General features: G+C 37.4%; 1 long non-coding RNA gene across 1 annotated transcript in view; it reads right to left on the bottom strand.

The window, feature by feature from the left end:
* Positions 1-15736, bottom strand: part of LOC148127612 (uncharacterized) — a 40715-nt gene extending 24979 nt beyond the window's left edge. The window contains exon 1 of the long non-coding RNA XR_015740972.1: positions 15531-15736. This is a non-coding gene — a long non-coding RNA (uncharacterized LOC148127612). The remainder of the gene's footprint in view (positions 1-15530) is intronic.
* Between the last annotated feature and the right edge of the window lie 1894 nt (positions 15737-17630).

The raw sequence follows: 17630 nt of genomic DNA, 5'->3' as shown, positions 1-17630 counted from the left end.
TCCAACTGGTCTTTCCTGAATTTATCCCTTACAAGTGTCACTCCAACTCTTTATCTAGCCCTCAGTATGTTTTAGGCTGTTAAGAGATAAACCCCTTCACCCGTTTAGATAGAGGACTAACCCTCCCTCCAACTATCATTCCTTGTGTAGCTCTCCAACGTTATTAGGTTGCTTGTGTTGACAAGAGCAAAGGTTCATGCTATTAAAATGGAGGCCTGGAATGTTCACAACTTCTCCTGTCAATGAGGATTGTCTTCGCCTGTTCTTGTTTGTCTATCCAGGCCCCACACAGCGAGAGCAATAAACAGCACTGAACCCCCAGTTTGAAGGCTTTGGCTTGAAGGGCAGATCTAGGGCAGTTGTTTTTGAGGAGGAAGATAAATGCCTTTGACCAGTTTGGTAAAACTGCCTTGTGCTGCCTCATTAGTTGGCTCAAGCCTGTGGTTAAACAGCATGTAGAAGTTGGCTCTACATGTGGCTAAACAACAATTTGGTTCATCCAGAATAGCTGATACTACGGCAACTGAATGAAGCCTCTTTTATTCAGGCCAGAGCAGCAATTCATTAATATCATCTGTTTGTTTGAAGAGGGATGCAAAGAACTTGTTCCATCCCAAACCTTGGATATTGTACTGTACTTTTAAACAGCACATCTAAATACTTTTCCCTCCCTCCTTCCATCTAACAAATGAATATGACTTTACTTGGTACATTTATTTCAGCTACTGAAATGTCTGAACAGTGAAATGTAAATGTCTGACCCATGGTAATCTATTTCTTGGCAATGCCATGTCTATTTTTAGCAGTAAGAGAGAGACAGCTAGGTTAATGTTAACTACAATTGTGATAAAGGAAATAGTTAAAACACCAAAACAAGAGATACATGAGAAGACTTTGAAGAAGTGAGAACATTTGATTCAATATGGATAAAACAAATAAACATAACCAACGATTCAGAGTCTAGATCTCTGGAAGTTGAGCTGGGAAGACAGAACTGAAGGAGCACTTTCTGAAAATCATCACTGAGTAGTAGAAAAGCTACTTAAAGTTTACATCCCCTGCCTCCCAGGAAGAATATTATCTATTTGTTTTTCTGCAGTTATAAGCTGTTCTAATCACAAACAACCTCCACAAGTCAAGATAAAAACACACAAATTCCATAAAAATCAACATCATTATGGAAATGTGGAATCTGGTCTGGTCTGGTCTGGCCATAAGTCAAAAGGGAGCAGTCCTGCCCCTTCTTGCTCAAAATAAACTAGAGGAGCTAAAGGCAGACATGCTTTGGTTCCTGTCATTAGTTAGTGATGTAAGTGCTACTGGCCCTGTGGCTTTGAGTAGTTTATTTGTATAAATCTTATTACTGGTCATATGGAGTCTAGCCTCCTTTGAATGAGAATACGTTGATAATTGGGATGTTGGTTGTAATGAAATGCTTGCTTATCTATGTAGTATAATAATGAGGTTGTCCTTCTACCAAAGGTAGTCTAGGTGTTGAATAAAAAGTAAAGTAGATAAAATGAAAATAAAATCATAATCCATAGAATGAAAAAGTAGCAAATTGAGGCCCTAAGATATCTCACCTACAAAAGATTCACTTGCACTCACATCAGAGCTTTACTAGCACCCTAGCTCCATTGCTTGGGGGAATAACCAAGAGTTCATGGCCTTCTGGAAAGCTAATAGGATCAGCTATGTTGTAGGGGGAGGCTGATCAGCAAGAAAGGTGGGATGACACAGAAGGCACAAAATGACTTTCATGGTGACTATGGCCAATCAAAAAAGAGCTATTTAACAGGGGTCAAATTGGTCCCCAGAATGCTCTTTACCTTTGGGACTCACATATGGCTCAGAGCTGGATGGTGCTCTGGTTTGCAGCAACTTATTTTTCTGTGCATTTTTATCATATCATCATCACCACTTAAAACCGGAGAAGGAACAGATGTTGGATATGTCTGCCACCCTGAGTTATTTGTGAAAATAATAAAGGTGGAAAATAATAAATAATAAAGGGAGAAAGTTACATGGTGCTGGAAGCATGAAGGGCACCAAAGTAGGTATTTAGCAGCACCACTTTGCGTGTATATGTTATAAGTCATAGGACTTTCCAACTGAAAGACTGAATATAATTATTGGGAACAAAGGAATAAGACTAAAAATTCCATTAACAATTCTGAGAGAAATTGCAGACAACCAATGGGAAGACGTCAGTTTCCAAATTTCACAGAGCTCTGTTTCAGCTGGAAACTGGGACTTAAAAGTTTTGACTACACTGCAGTTAGGCTGGAAAGAAATCAATTTAGTCGTTGAACACGGATATTGCTGTTGGTTCTGATCCTAAAGTGGTGCAAAGTCATGTGTGGCAGTGCTTGTATTTCACCTTGTAATAAGAGAAGGGTATCTACATTGAATTCCAGTTTTCATTTCTGTTTATTGTACACCTTTGGCCTACTGGTTTTTGCCAAGATGAGAACTGACTGTGGCAGCTTTGGCAGCTTATAGCCATATCCTCGGCTTCAGATATAAGTCAAGAAAGTTGTATATTTTCTCCTGCAGCAGCTTATGTAATGCATATTTTCCCCTCATCTTAATTGAAGGACTAATCACATAAGGATCTGCCTCTGATGTAAACTTCAGTGTGCATGTTTTAGCATGTATCTGAAGGGGAGCTATTCAATTACAATATGACTAGAGGTCTTGTTCATGCTGGGAACTTAGTTGCATGGAAAACTACACATGTGCAACTGCTAATACATGGACTTGCTCCTTGCATAGATGTTCAGGAGTTCAAGAAATAGAATAAACAACCAGCCATGTAATCCAAATGTCCACTTGTTACATGAGCATCCTTTTGTGTAAAGTAGATTCCTAAAAATTAGACTGGAGAACCATCTGGAAAGTTTTCTTTAGAGAACATGAACATTCTAGAAATGTAGATAATGAAGTATAAATACTGCTTATTTTTAAAACTTCCTATTTAATATTTATTAAAATAATTTCTTAAAATGTCATGTTACATAGATAATTCAGTAAGTAAGGCCCTGTTACCTATGAACTTCACACTAGTTATTTCTGCTATGGTTGCACATAATAATGCAGCCAAAATTTTATGAATGGCCAAAGGCAAAATGTGAAGTTTATACTTCATGGTAACCTTCCATACCTCAGCATCCTCCAGATGTGTCTGGCATATAATTCAAATGGAAAAGGAGAGCATCAGGTGGAGAAATATGATCCATAGTCAGTGATCTTTGTTGCTTGCAAAAAATTAAGGAGGCCATCTTGACTATGAGCTTTCCTGAAGTTTTCTGAGATTTCCAGAAAAAAGTTCTTGCCATAATCCAAAATCTCTAAGATCTCTGACAAACAATATTTCAGAAGACCAATTATTACTGAGTAAATAAATATACGAAGCAGATACAAGGTTTTCTTCTTTCTGGAATCAGATCTGCAGATCCATATATGTTCTGCTTTCAATAATTACAGGATACACAACACACACACATATATCCCTAATGACTATTAAGTGACTGCATTGCCCAGTACTACACCCCCTTTTTGGTCTGCTACTATTTATAATGAAAACCAGATGTTTCTCTCAAGCTAATAATCAATACAGCACTCATTCTGAGTCAAGTAGGGCTAAACATTTGCTTAGAGAAGCCATGTAAAAGTGGTGATAAGCAGAGGCTATTCACAGAGTGTTTTCTGTGATGCTGCTTGGACAGGAGATAAACTGTTCAAATTCCTCAGAGCAAATGAGGAATGAGAGTGGTTGGGCGAGAGAGGGATGAATTTATAAATCTTGAAATAAGTGAGACAACCGAATTAAATGCTCTTCCTGGCCAGCTGGGTGATCTTGGGCCAGTCATTTCTCTCACCTCTCAGATGGAGGCAATGGCAAATCACTTTTGAAAAACCTTGCGAAGTAAACTGCAGGGAATTCACTAGCAAAGAGCAACAACAACCATAAGAACCTTCATTCTCGCCCTGATCAAACCTTACAGCAATGTGTACAATCCCGGGAGCTACGTTCTAAGCTCAAAAGATTACATGAATTAGGTAATACAAATCTATACATTGATTCCCGTGCTGACTGTATCAAAAGCAAGAGCCTCAACCCACGTCACAATATCCATCACACAAACACCCAATGTTAGGGATACACGCCCCTTATGTCCTCCAGACCCATTACTTCATATCTTAAATGTAAACTACTCAATGCAAGAAGCCTTACAAATAAAATGCATGAATTCCTCATCCTTCTAAGCTCAGCCACATTTGACATTATATTTGTCTGTGAGACGGGGTTAAATGCATCTTTCCCAGACTCCATTACCACTACAAGAGAATTTCAAGTTTTTCGGTCAGATCGCGAAATGCGTAGAGGTGGTGGAGTTGCTATATTCTATAAAAAGTCTCTAAATCTAAAAAAGATCCAAATTATACAAGAGCTTGCTCTTCCTGAGACCATCATCTGTGAACTGTCCTTAAACACCTCAATCCGCTTCTTACTTTGCTATTGAGCCCCTGACTATGATATAATTCATGCAAACAAGCTAACTTCACTACTGGCATGGGCTGCCTCCTGCCCACACCCTCTCATTTTTCTTGGTGACCTCAACTTACCTCTTATAAATTGGACACTAAATGAATGCACATCTGAACCCATCATACAATCCTGTACAATGCAGTTACCACACTGGGACTGGATCAATTAGTATATAACAACACCAGACTAAACAACTGTCTCGACCTCATCTTCTGCAACAGCTCAAACTCAATTTATGGCCTACAAATACAGAAACCTTTTTCAAACAGTGACCACAGCATGATTGACTTTTGTCTAAATTTACACCCTTTCAAAGAGGATTACAATGATGGATCTCCAAAATATAATTTTAAAAAAGCCAATTATGAACTCTTAGCGGTCGACTTATTATCTCTTGATTGGCACATTCTGTTCTCTGGCTGTAACGCTACAGAAAAACATTATAATGTCTTCTTGCTTGAACTTGAAAGAGTCATTAAACTATATGTTCCATTAGTAACCCCATAAACAAAAAAAAAAAAACAATTTACCCCAAATAATAAGAAAACTTCAATATAAAAAAAAAATGTTATGGCGTAAAAACAAAACTAAATATGTAGCTAACTTTAAAAACCATTACAACACCTTATGCTGACAGATAAAGGCAGAATGTACCTATTATCACTGCAAACAAGAGGAAAATCTTCTACACACAAAATCCACCCATGCCTTCTATAACTTTGTAAACACCAAACTTAAAGACTCAAAAACCATCCCACCCCTAAAAGGTCCTAATGTCTATAGCAATGAAGCCGTTAAGGCAAACCTCTTCAACACGTTCAGTCTTTATTAGCAGTAATGGCTTATGCCCCACATTTCCTAATCGTACGACAACAAACTACAACGATCTACAAGAACTGAAGATAACGTAGAAAATGTAATACGCCAACTTAAACCATCTTTATTTATTGGCCCTGATGGCTTATGTGCATTCTTCTTAAAAAAGCTCTCCACTACCATAGCTGAACCACTAAGCATAATATATGAGTTATCATTCAGAACCAGCTCCTTACCAAACCTATGGTCTTTAGCAACTGTCATCCCTATTTTCAAAAAAGGTGACCCCTGCCTGGTTGAAAACTACAGGCCATTGTGTTGCATCACGTGCAAAGTGATGGAATTAATTCTTAATCAATGCATTAGCTTCTACCTAGAGTCAAACAACTTACTGTCCAATAAACAATTTGGTTTCAGAAAAAAATTGTCCTGCAATTTGCAACTTCTACACTGCAAAAACATATGGACTACACTTCTTGACCAGGGTAAATCAACAGATGTAATTTACATTGACTTCTGCAAAGCATTTAATTCAGTGGTACATGACAAACTACTATTAAAATTAAATTCTTATGGCATTTCTGGATCCCTTCACAAGTGGATTACTGCCTTCCTGTCAAATAGGCAACAAACAATAAAAATAGGAAACACCCTATCAAACCCTGCACCAGTTTTCAGCAGCATCCTACAAGGGAGCGTTCTAGGACCCACATTCTTTATACTATATATTAATGACCTTTGTGATCACCTTATTAGCAACTGTGTCCTCTTTGCTGATGATGTAAAACTATTCAACACTACCATCCTTCAAAAAGACCTTGATAATGTGTTTGACTGGTCTAACTGTTGGCAACTCCAAATCTCTACCAATAAGTGGTCTGTCCTACAACATTGGTAAAAAAAAAAAAAATCTATATCCCAAATACAAGCTAGGTGGACATGATCTTGTTGATTACCCACACTTTGTCAAGGATCTTGGAGTTCTGATATTGAATGATCTAAACACCAAAGCTCACTGCAACAGTATTGCCAAAAAGGCTTTAAAAGTTGTAAATTTAATTTTATGAAGCTTCTCCTCTGGTAATACTGATTTGCAAACCAGGGCAATCAAAACCTTTGCTAGACCAATACTTGAATTCAGCTCTGCTGTCTAGAATCTGCATTGTATATCAGACATAAACAAAATTGAGTGAGTCCAGAAGTATATTACCAGAAGAGTACTACATTCCTCTGTTCGCAACAGAATACCCTACAGCACCAGACTTGAGATTCTAAGCTTAGATAACCTTGCACTACATCGTCCAAGATTAGACTTAAGCATAGTACATAACATCATATGTTACATCTTACCAGTTAATGAATATTTCAGCTTTAACAACAACACAAGAGCACAGAACAGATATAAACTAAATGTAAACCATTGCAAGCTTGATTGCAGGAAGTACGAGTTCTGCAACAGAGTGATCTATATCTGGAACTCACTACCTGATTCTGTTGTCACCTGCTCAAACCCCCACTCCTTTACCCTCAAACTAACCTCTATTGACCTCACCCCATTCCTGAGAGGTCTGTAAAGGGCGTGCATAAGCGCACAATCATGCCTACCGTCCCTGTCCTATTGTCCCCAATTATTAGTTCCTATTTCTTGTATTTAAACTTACGTTTTTTTCTTGTTTCTGTTATATTGTAAGCTCTTGACTAAATAAATAAATAAATAAATAAATAAATAAATAAATAAATAAATAAATAAATAAATTGGACATGATTGAACAGAAGAAAAAAAGATATTTTCAAGTTCTTGAAGGAAGTAATTATGATTCTTTTCTTCTCTCAACAGCATCCTGAGACAGATCAGCCTGCAAGATATTGATCGGACCCATGTCATGCTTGAGTTAATCTGAATTAATTACCTTTTCCTTATTCATAATATTGCTTCTTCTTTAAGAAGTGGAAATTGTTGCATCTGTGGGTCTTGTCTTACAGTACATGCAGGCAGCTATTCCGTTTTTGCAAGTTGTGCTCATAAAAGTGTGCAATGAACTAGCATTGATGCTGTTGCCTAGTTTGGGTAATGAAGCCTGCAAGAAAATAACGAGGCTCAGAGAGCACCAAGGACCCTTCAAAAGTGTGCAATATTTAAAATTAGCTGCAGAGGATATTACTGAATTCATTATTTATCCTTGCCCAGAAATGTGCACTGTAAGCAAACAACAACAAATTTATGTCTCTGCTTACCCTCTGTCCTCAGAAGGACTCTCTAAGCAGCTCATCATTTAACATAGTTTACAGTTAAAATAAATAAAGTAAGATTATAACAACAGAACTTAAAGTCCCCAATAGACACCTCTGAGCTTTAAAAGAATTGGCTGTGAGCCTAGCCATTATCCCTGCCAAATTCTCAGACTTCAGCTTTGGAGAACCTCCAAACAGGCCCTTGAGTGAAATACTAAGTACCAAAAAAGATCATATTCCCAGGTTTGATTTCTTCTTTGCAATATATTCCATATTTTCAAAACCCATCTTTCTATGAAATTTGGAGATTCCAAGTTGTTGGTCTTCAAGTAGGCCTGTGATGATACAGCGATTAAAGTGCTAGATTGGGAATAAAAGAGCCATAGAATTTAATAGCTAGCTTTGGGTTAGTCACTGGCTCTTAGATAAACCTACTTTGCAGGATTGTTGTTGTACAGATGAAGGATTCCCCATTTAAGCCTTCTTGATGTCAGGGCTCCAACAAATCCACCCTCATTCAAATCAAAAGTCTTTAACCACATCTCAGAAAAAGTAAATTGGTTTATTAGAAATTGCCATGTTGATGCCATGTTGTTCTCCAATGGGACACATCTGTCTCTAAGAGTTATCCATCATGCTCTCCAATAATTTTCTTATGCTCAGACAACTTTAGGCTACCGAGGTGCTTATCTAGGCATTTCAAGAATGCCTTGTTTTTCCCCACTCCCTTTTTCTGGCAGCTAAAAAGACCAAAGGAGTATCTTTTTAGCTAACACTTTACATTCTTAGTGGAAAGGCAGTATGTGTGTGTGTGTATTTGTATGTATGTGTGTACTTGCATCCTGATATAAATGGACACCCGTCTTCATTTTGCCCCAGACATCTGTAAGGCATGAAAGCCAGCTGGGTGACTACACCAATCACTCTCTCTGCCCAACCCAACTCACAGAGTTGTTGTGGGGAAAATGGGAGGAGGAGGAAGTATCAGGTGTATGTGTTGCCTTGCATTATTTATAAAACAATAAAGGCAGGATAAAAAAATCTGATAAATATATGTCATAATCCACTGGAAATGCTGGGTCTCATATATCCTTCCTTTTTCCCCTCCCTATTAAATGTAATGGGATATGCATGTCTCAGTCCTCCTGCCCTTCACCTCTGCCGTAACATTTTAAATTTTGTCTGCAAGGGGGAGAACTATGCATAATAATACTAATATAAAATATTGTTTGGCTCATTTAGTCTCACTGAAGAAGACGGTGTTTTTTATCAGTAAGAGATTGGATGATAGACTTCTCTTTGTCAGCGGACAATGTTACATAATTCAGAATAACAGAGTTGAAAGGGACCTTGGAATTCTTCTAGTCCAACCACCTGCTTAAGCAGGAGGCCCTATACTATTCCAGGCAAATGGACAGATATTGCTTCACCTTTACTGCTACAGTCAGTCAACTTTGCCCTGCAGTCTTTTATTATTGGCAGCTTCAATATTCAGAGGAAGTTAGAAACCAGAATCAATTTCCTGTTTGATACATGTCATTAGACTTCTCACTTGCATTAATGTGCTAAATTACTTTAACAGGAGATCCACAAGTGAAAAGAACTTGGCCAATGTAGACTCTTTCTTCAGTTAAAGTTATTTTCTCATTTCTGATCAATGAGAAATCTTTTTGCAATGGTTCTGCAACCTTGGATACAAATTGCGCTCAGCCTCAGACATATTTTCCAAGAGCGAAAGATGGAAGTGTTAAAGCAGAAACAGGAAACTTGCAAAATCCATATTACCTTGTTAAATATTAAGCAAAATGAAGGTAAAAAAAATGTATGCAAACCTTTGAGCTTCTGAGAATTTTTTGTTGTGCATGGTAGTAAACAACAAGCAAAGAAGAAGAGAATAGATAAAGCAGGGGCTTGCATTTAAGTCTGGAACAATTAATCCCCAACTATTATAATAAAGAAATGAATAATACCTGGGCCCCACTTTTGAAAATATAAAATCCTACCATTCATTGAAACCTTTCTCCATCCATTGGAAAAAATACCAAAATTCTTAGGTAGATCAGCTGGGAATTCCAAGTTCCTTCAGATGATCTATAATAACATATCAAGGGCACAGGAAGCAATATAATCCCAGCCTAAGCCAATGATGGTAAACCATGGCCAATTTGAAAATAGTGCTTTGACTAACTAGAATAAATTAATATGCAGCTAACAGGCTGCTGAGCTGGCATTTCTGTGCTGTTTCAGCTATACTCCTCTCATAATATACCAAGATGTGAATATTATTCTAATAAAGATTATTTATATCTTTCATTCACTCCTGTGCCTCAAACAAATCTTTATTTGTTTAGCTATCAATTTATTTTGTATTTCCTTTTCTCCATCCTCTTAGGAGAATGGAGCCTAAGAATGACAATATCAAGAATATAAAGGCAGATCATCAAAACAAAGACATTAAACACTAGTTTGAGATGAGTGATTATCCAAATTGAACAACTATATAAATAAAAAATAAATAAGTAGCATAAATACAACCACCGCCAAGCAAAATAAAAGTAACATGCAGAAAATTGTAAGGCTGGGAGGTGGGGCAGAATGCTCTACAAACATTCAATTCACTATTTTAAAAAACACAAATTTAGTTTTGAGAACTATACAAAATCCATGCTCAATAAATCACCACGCAAAACGTTCTCGCCTGGCTGAAGATTTTCATCTTTGGCTCTCTCTCTTCAGCAAAGTTTGCCTAACTTTTTTTGTTGATGCTAAATGTTTTTATTTGACTTGAAGTTTAATGTAGCAATAATCAAGTCATTAATTTACTGTAGAAGTTGAGATTGGCCTCTAGAGCTTAAAACATACTTTTAAAAAATTCTTATTAGGATTATAGAAAAATTTGGTCTGGACATTTGATTCAAAGATGATGCAATCAAATTGTTGAGTCTCATCAAGTTTCAGAATCAAATCCAACATGTGCAAAATCCATTTTATTTAAAAAAAATGGGTCATTTTCATAAAATACTCCACCAACCTAGGTCTACTGGATTTATTTAAAAAGTGTCAATTTCAACCAATGTAGCTACATAATAAATGATCCCTGTTGAAACTTGTGAGAAGACTTGGGAAGACTTATGGTGATGTTACTTAAGAATAAATATTAGTTGGCATGGTTTCAGATCTAGCTTATAGTATTATGGCCTTTAACATCGGAAAACTGATAAGAATACATCTGGGAGGCACCCTCTGAAACACCTGATAGTGTTCTGGAAAGTGACATGTTGTATTTGGAGATGAGTAGCCTGTCATAAGAAAAAAATAGAATAGGGTGCTTAGGAAAGGAATATGAAGCAATGTAAGAGATTGTTACGGGGAAGTTAAGGAACCCAGCTCCCAATGAATACAACCAGCTGGATGTCTAAAAGCTTCATAAAATTTTATTGTACAATTCACAGATGATGAGTCCATCTGCAAAATATCAAAAGTGTTTATTGTGATCTCCCAGAGAGTTCTGGGTGTGTTTCCCTTTGACACTATTTATACAGCCTTTGCTTAAAGGCCTTTTCTTCAGAGGAGATGCTAAGATTATTTCAAGGTGCTGCAGGTGGGTGCTCTCACAAACATGTGTATAGAACTTGAGTTTTCAGATTTCTTAGGCTTACCTTCAAGTTCCACTCCAATTAACAATGAGTGGCATTTCAAAATATGTATTTAAGTTTCTTTAAAGTCCATAGATAGCATGATTTCTTACAGCAATGAATTCAATCTCTAGGTAGTTGTATGAAGTACTTCTTTTTATTTGCATGGCATTGTTTTATTTTAATGGAGATCTAATAAGCTTTAAAAAAAACTCTCTTCTGTTTAATGAATCAGTGTTAAGGTGTTGGATTAGAATCATAGAAACACAGGTTCAACTCAGCCAGGGAGACCCAATGGGGCCAATTAAGTCTCTCTCTCTCAACACAATCTATCCCAGAGGGCATTGTGAAAAAAATAGACAGGAAAGGATGCTAGCAAATAGGGAGACTAGACAGCAAGCAAACAGATGCTGGACAGAAAAGGGAATAAGTAATAGGAAATTTACCCTGTGCAATAATAAAAACAGTGTTGGTTCTGACAAATTGAAAAGTTCAACACTGCTTCATACAGTTACCAATCAGATGCCATAGAAAGCTCACAGACAGAAAAAGATCTGGATAGTGGACACTGCAATACCCGAAGACAGCAGACTAGAAAATAAAGAACAGGAGAAAATCACAAAATGTAAAGGTTTCCAAACAGAAGTGAAATGATTGCAGTAAAGGAAAGGAAAGTCAGTACCAACAGTAATAGGCATTTTGGGTGCAATTCCAAAATATCTGGAGCACCACTTGAATACCAATGGCGTTGACAAAATCACCATGAATCAATTGCAAACGAGCTTTACTTGGAACAGCTTACATCCTGCAATTATACTTTTATTATTATTAAACAATATGTCTGCCTATCCCAGGTTCTTGGGAATGACTCAGTAGATAGACAAAAATGCCAATCTAGTCTAAATATCTGGCAGACTGTGCCACCAACCATAACAGTGTAACAGTTACTGTGATAGTTACTATTCTGACAGTATAATAGCATTACAATATGAACAACTATTATAGTATCACTCATTTTATTATATTTTCTCTTTCATATAAAATTAAAAGCAAATTTTAGAAAGATTACATAAAACAATCTTATTTATACAGTGATGTTTTTAATGGTTCTAATATAAACAGATTATTACAGCTGCTATTACATATAGGAACCCTTGTTTAAACAATGAATGTCTTACTGTTTAAGACTAAGGAATATAGTGATTCAGAAATTATGAAAGTACATATGTTCCTTCTTGGGAATCTTTACCTATTATATTTACAGACTATAAATTTTCAGCTCTTGAATATAAAGTACAATTGGCAATTACATTAATAAAGTAATGGGACTTTGATAGGCCAACAGCTAACAAGCCAATTAATATATTGTATCAGCCGTTAAGATGACAGTCTATGAAAACATTTAAGGGCTCTTCAAGGTAATGTTTTTTTTAATTAAAGTGCTACATTTGTCACTAAGAGTTTCAAATAACTATATGTGCTTCACATCAGTTACTCCTCAAAATTAGCATAGAGGACTTCCAAGCTTTAAGAATAAGGTATTTGCAGAAAACCCATAGTAATTCATAATGCATCTTTTCATTCTGAAGTAATCATGAAATTGTGAAGATGCCTTCATAACATTTACTTCACTAAAGTGTACAGAAAGTCTTAAAACATTTAAAGTTTCTAAGAAATCAATATGTGTCACAGACAGCAAAGCTGGCTGAAGAATTCTGGGAATTAAAGTCCACAAGTCTTAAAGTTGCCAAGGTTGGAGACCCCTGTTTTAAAGCAGCTTGCAGATCTCCACACAATGGAAGGACTTAGTATGTTATTCCAATACCCTACCCCAAATAATGACCTCTGAAACTAAGGGGGGAGTCACTTTAGTCCCAAATAGTGCAAAAATAGGGGTCTGGATTAATTTCACAGTCAACTCTATTGTCCAGATCACTAACCCAAGAATTAAACTGTCCCTTCTGGGACTTGTATGCTTTACAGCAGTGGTTGCCAACTGGTGGGCTGGGGACCACTGGTGGTCTGTGAGGAAATTTTGGTGATCCGCAAAGAAATATCTCCCCCACAGCAATTAATCCAGGCTGTGCAGGAACACAAAGCTGCGCTGCCCACATGGCACGCCCACCCACTGGCCCCCACCGTTCAGCCAAGCGCAAACCTTACCTTGAGTAGAGCCATGCAAGCTGGGACTGGAAAGAAAGACCAATGGCAGGGAAGGGAAATCCGCTCTGGGGTAGCTTGCTGATGTTGGTGGGAAAATCGGTCTCATATTCCAGAGCTGCAGTAGTCACAGAACTACTGTACCTGTGACTACTGCAGCTCTGGAATATGGAACTGACTTTCCCACCAACGTCAGCAAGCCACCGTCAGTCAAAATTCATATTGGTGGTCCATGGGATTTAAAATTATGAGTTTGGTGGTCCCTGAGGTTCAAAAGGTTGGCGACCCCTGCTTTACAGTACACCCTTCATTTGGGTGCCTCCTGAGGATTAACTAACTGGAAATTCCTTTCCAAATTTCATCCCTTTCCTTCACTTTGGCCAGTATAATGACTTGATGACCTGTCTGGGTCAAGTTTATTACTGCCAATAATTAATGGATTCCCTACTTCTTTACCCTTCCTAGACTGGAAAAAGAAGAATGAAGGAACTTTCATTTTTCCTGTCACTAGAGCAAGAAAAGAAAAGCAGAAGAACTCTTGTCAATTTCATCTAGTCATCCCCCCCCCGCCCCCAAAAAAATCCTGGTCCATAGTTGCACTGTTACATCAATGAACTTTAAAAGAATCAATGGCAATGGAGGGCAGACCAGTGACCAGAAGGGAGCGGGGTTGCATTGCAAGCAACAGTAGACACGGAGGAGTCAAAGAACTGAAACACAGCATGTGAACCATACAATACAACTCAAGCCAGAGCAAGACAATTGAGTTCTTTGAGAAGAACTCAAAAAACATGGCCAGAGATTGCATTATCTGCTGGGTTGGGTTCAGCTGGGGGACATCCAGAGGTGGTATCCAGCAGGTTCTGACCAGTTCTGGAGAACCGGTAGCTGAAATTCAGAGTAGTTTGGAGAACCGGCAAATACCACCTCTGACTGGAGATTTTACAGTATCCTTCCTCTGCCACACCCACCAAGCCATGCCCACAGAACTGGTAGTAAAAAAATTGAGTCCCACCACTGGTGACATCATCCATTCCTGCTCTCTAAAATTTCCTGCACTGAGGTGAACTGGAAATACAGATCTGCCTTGAGATAAAGATGAAGACATAGAGATCTCATACAAAAATGGGGTTTTGGGGGTACTCTTTGGAATGTTTTTCCTGTAGTCACTCAGAGAAGGAAAAAGGACAAAATGAGATAGAGGTAAACTCTTCCAGACTTTTTCTGCAGTAATGTTATTGCAAGGAGATGAGTTCAAGACCAATAGCAGGGATGACTGGATTAGTTAGATCTGTTTCTCACAACAAAGATGTCAGATTTCATTCATGAACTATGAGTAAGATTTCACTTTTCACAGTTTGGCTGGAATGTTTCAGTGAGTCTGCATATTGGATTGTAATGTATCAAAAGAGCCTTCTGTACAACCTTTGGGTTTGGGGAAAAGTTTCTAAAGCTGTTACTGAAAGATCCACAGTTGTTAAAACATGTTCCAATACAATTGTCAGTCATGGCAATATTTTGGAACCAAATTACTTCCTGAGCTTTAAAATGAATGTTGTTTTTCCCCCTTCCCCCTTTCATTCTTCAGTTTGAAAATGAATACAGCAAATCTACACTGTAAAATGGCTCCAGATGGAAATAGGATTGCTCTTGAACTTAATTTGCTCTTAAACTTAATTTGCTCTTAAACTTAATTTGCTCTTAAACTTAATTTGCAAAATAAGTTTTTGAGCAGCAAATGGGCCATTTATTGTAATTTGCAATATTCATTTGTTTATTCTTCACAATATTGATCTCTTGATGTAGACTGGCAGATTTCTGGGAGTTATTTCATTTGTGAGCATGATTATTTAAACAAAGGAAGGATTCTTACACAAACATCTTCATTTGAATTAAAATTGCTTTTCAGATCCCATAAATATACAATTACTTTTTGTTGTTAACATTCCCATTGTCTTCCCATAAAAAAGCATTTCTTCTGCAATGAAATCACATTCCTTATATTTCCAAAATATAAGTTAGGAAAAATGTCATTATTGCCAAACCACAGTTTGCAGACTGCTATGCACCGTGTTTGCCTACAAAGGGATGGGACTGAACAAGTAAGTTGATTTATATGGCACCATTACACTCACCTTCTGCCCCATAGGATTCAGGGCCATCATCAACTACGCTTCCCATCTGTTGGTCATGTCAGAGCAAGGGGTCGGTACTGAATGAATGCTACACGTTTTTCTTAATGGCTCTTTTGAGTCTCCTCTGATCACAGTTATCAACTGTAGGCGCAATGTAGGTGGGTTTTTTTTTTTAAGAAAAGAAAAAGTAGTGAGAGTGATCAGCCATAATGGTTGGAGAGGAGCTCAGCTGAAGCTTCAGAAGAAAATTAAACAAGCCAATATTTCTGCATAGGAAACCCCCTTAAAAAAAACAGAAAAAGAACAGGAAATGCTGGCTGAGGCAACTCTATGTGAGTTATCATTGCCCATTTTACATTGTAACTTCCCCAAAGAAATTTAATATAACTTAACTACCATAAGATTGCCTTCCCTTGTATAATTATGACTTTAATGTTGGTAGCAGACTTTTTTGTGCAGAAATATTGGCACATTTAATTTTCTGCTGAAGCTTCAGCTGAGCTTCCCTCCCAGACATTTTAATTCATCAAACCCTCATTGCTCAGTGAAAGATTTAACAGGCCCTGCTATTGCATAAAGTCCCCATGATAAACTCTAATCCCATGTTCTTTGAACTTCTCAGTTACCTGAATTTGCTGAAGAGGCCTAACAAGGCAAATGCTCCTGATGCCTTGTTTATGCTGCAGCTTTCACTGGAGCTTATTAAACTCATAGTTACTCCATATAAGCTGTGTTCAGCCTTTCTCCAACAGCAAAGTGTTGACAGTAAGTAACAGACACTTTGCCCCCAAGGTACCATGTTTACACACTGGTGCAAAAGCCTGGTAGATTTGAGCCCTGTAAAGCTATCATAGATAACAGACCTGTTATCAGATAAGTGACTATAATAAATGACTACAATTAGGGCTCTGCTGATGAGACTACTTGGTGGTCTTTCCACTCCGTTTTGGACAAATCCCAGGCCTAACAGTAAAAGAAACATGTAACTACCACCACCACCCAAAAAGAAAAATGGATTGGAAAAGGAGATAGAACAAAGCCCTATGATTTCTTGAAAGGATGTTTCATAGAAAGAAGTGGAACCTCAAAGAGGGACTGCAACATGGTTTGTTGCCAGTCTGCCAACTACTCCATTCTTTCCTCCACAACTCTACAAAACACATGGAAATTTTTAGTTTTTATTCTTTATGTTTAGATGTTCTATGAGCCCAAGGCAGGTAGCTTAAGGAATATTAGTAAAACCCTGTTGTCCACCATTGCTAAGCAGATGCAGTCGGGAACCTTATAGGCGTAGACACAAATCTTCTCCGTTGCTGCTCTCAAGCAGCTACTAATTATGGTCATTGTGGAGCAATTTTCTTTCTTTTCTTTTTTTAGGATTTTGAAGATTTAATCTTCTATTTTTATAGACTTTGGAGTGATCCCATATTCACTGATGCTTCTCTTCAGTTTGTGGCTCATGTCTGGTGCTATTTGGCTGTGTGGGCAACAATACTTTTGGTCCAAATGTCGAAAATCAAAGCATTGTATGGACATCTGTGCTCTACACATAAAATTCTAATTCTTCTTCAAAGGAACTAATAATTATCCAGTCCATAACAATCTTAGGAGCTATACCAAATAAAAGGACTAGCTGTAAGTCTTTCCCATTATAGCAGCCAGATAAATAACTTTGAGAAGGGTTATTTGAAGTTCAGAAATCAACATATTTGCTGTAGATTTAGGAACAGATTTAGGAGCAGATATGATCAGGCAATGAACTGTGATGCAGATACTGTATAATGCCAATTTCCTGTCACACTTTCAGATCTGTAATTATCCATTATAATCATTGCCAATACATCCAGAGAAGAAATTTTCATTTCTTTTTGCATTATGATTCCTTTGGGTATTTCTCATTGCATGCTTCAGTTAAAAGCACTACATCTTTCCATGCATCCATATTTCATCACAATCATGCTGCTTCACAGGGTTTGTTGTCTTTGGGTTTTTTTTAATTATATTTTAACTTTTTGTCCCCTAAGACAGCTAATAAATTCCAGTAAAAGATTAGATTTAAAGCAGTGTTCTACATGAATCATTCTCACCAATGTGTGTTTT

The sequence above is a fragment of the Pseudonaja textilis genome, chromosome 1, assembly GCF_049901715.1.
Source record: "Pseudonaja textilis isolate UNSWEBS1 chromosome 1, rPseTex1.2, whole genome shotgun sequence".
NCBI classification, from domain to species: domain Eukaryota; kingdom Metazoa; phylum Chordata; class Lepidosauria; order Squamata; family Elapidae; genus Pseudonaja; species Pseudonaja textilis.
The sequence above is the reverse complement of the archived record's forward strand: the minus strand, read 5'-3'. Positions and strand labels throughout refer to the sequence as shown.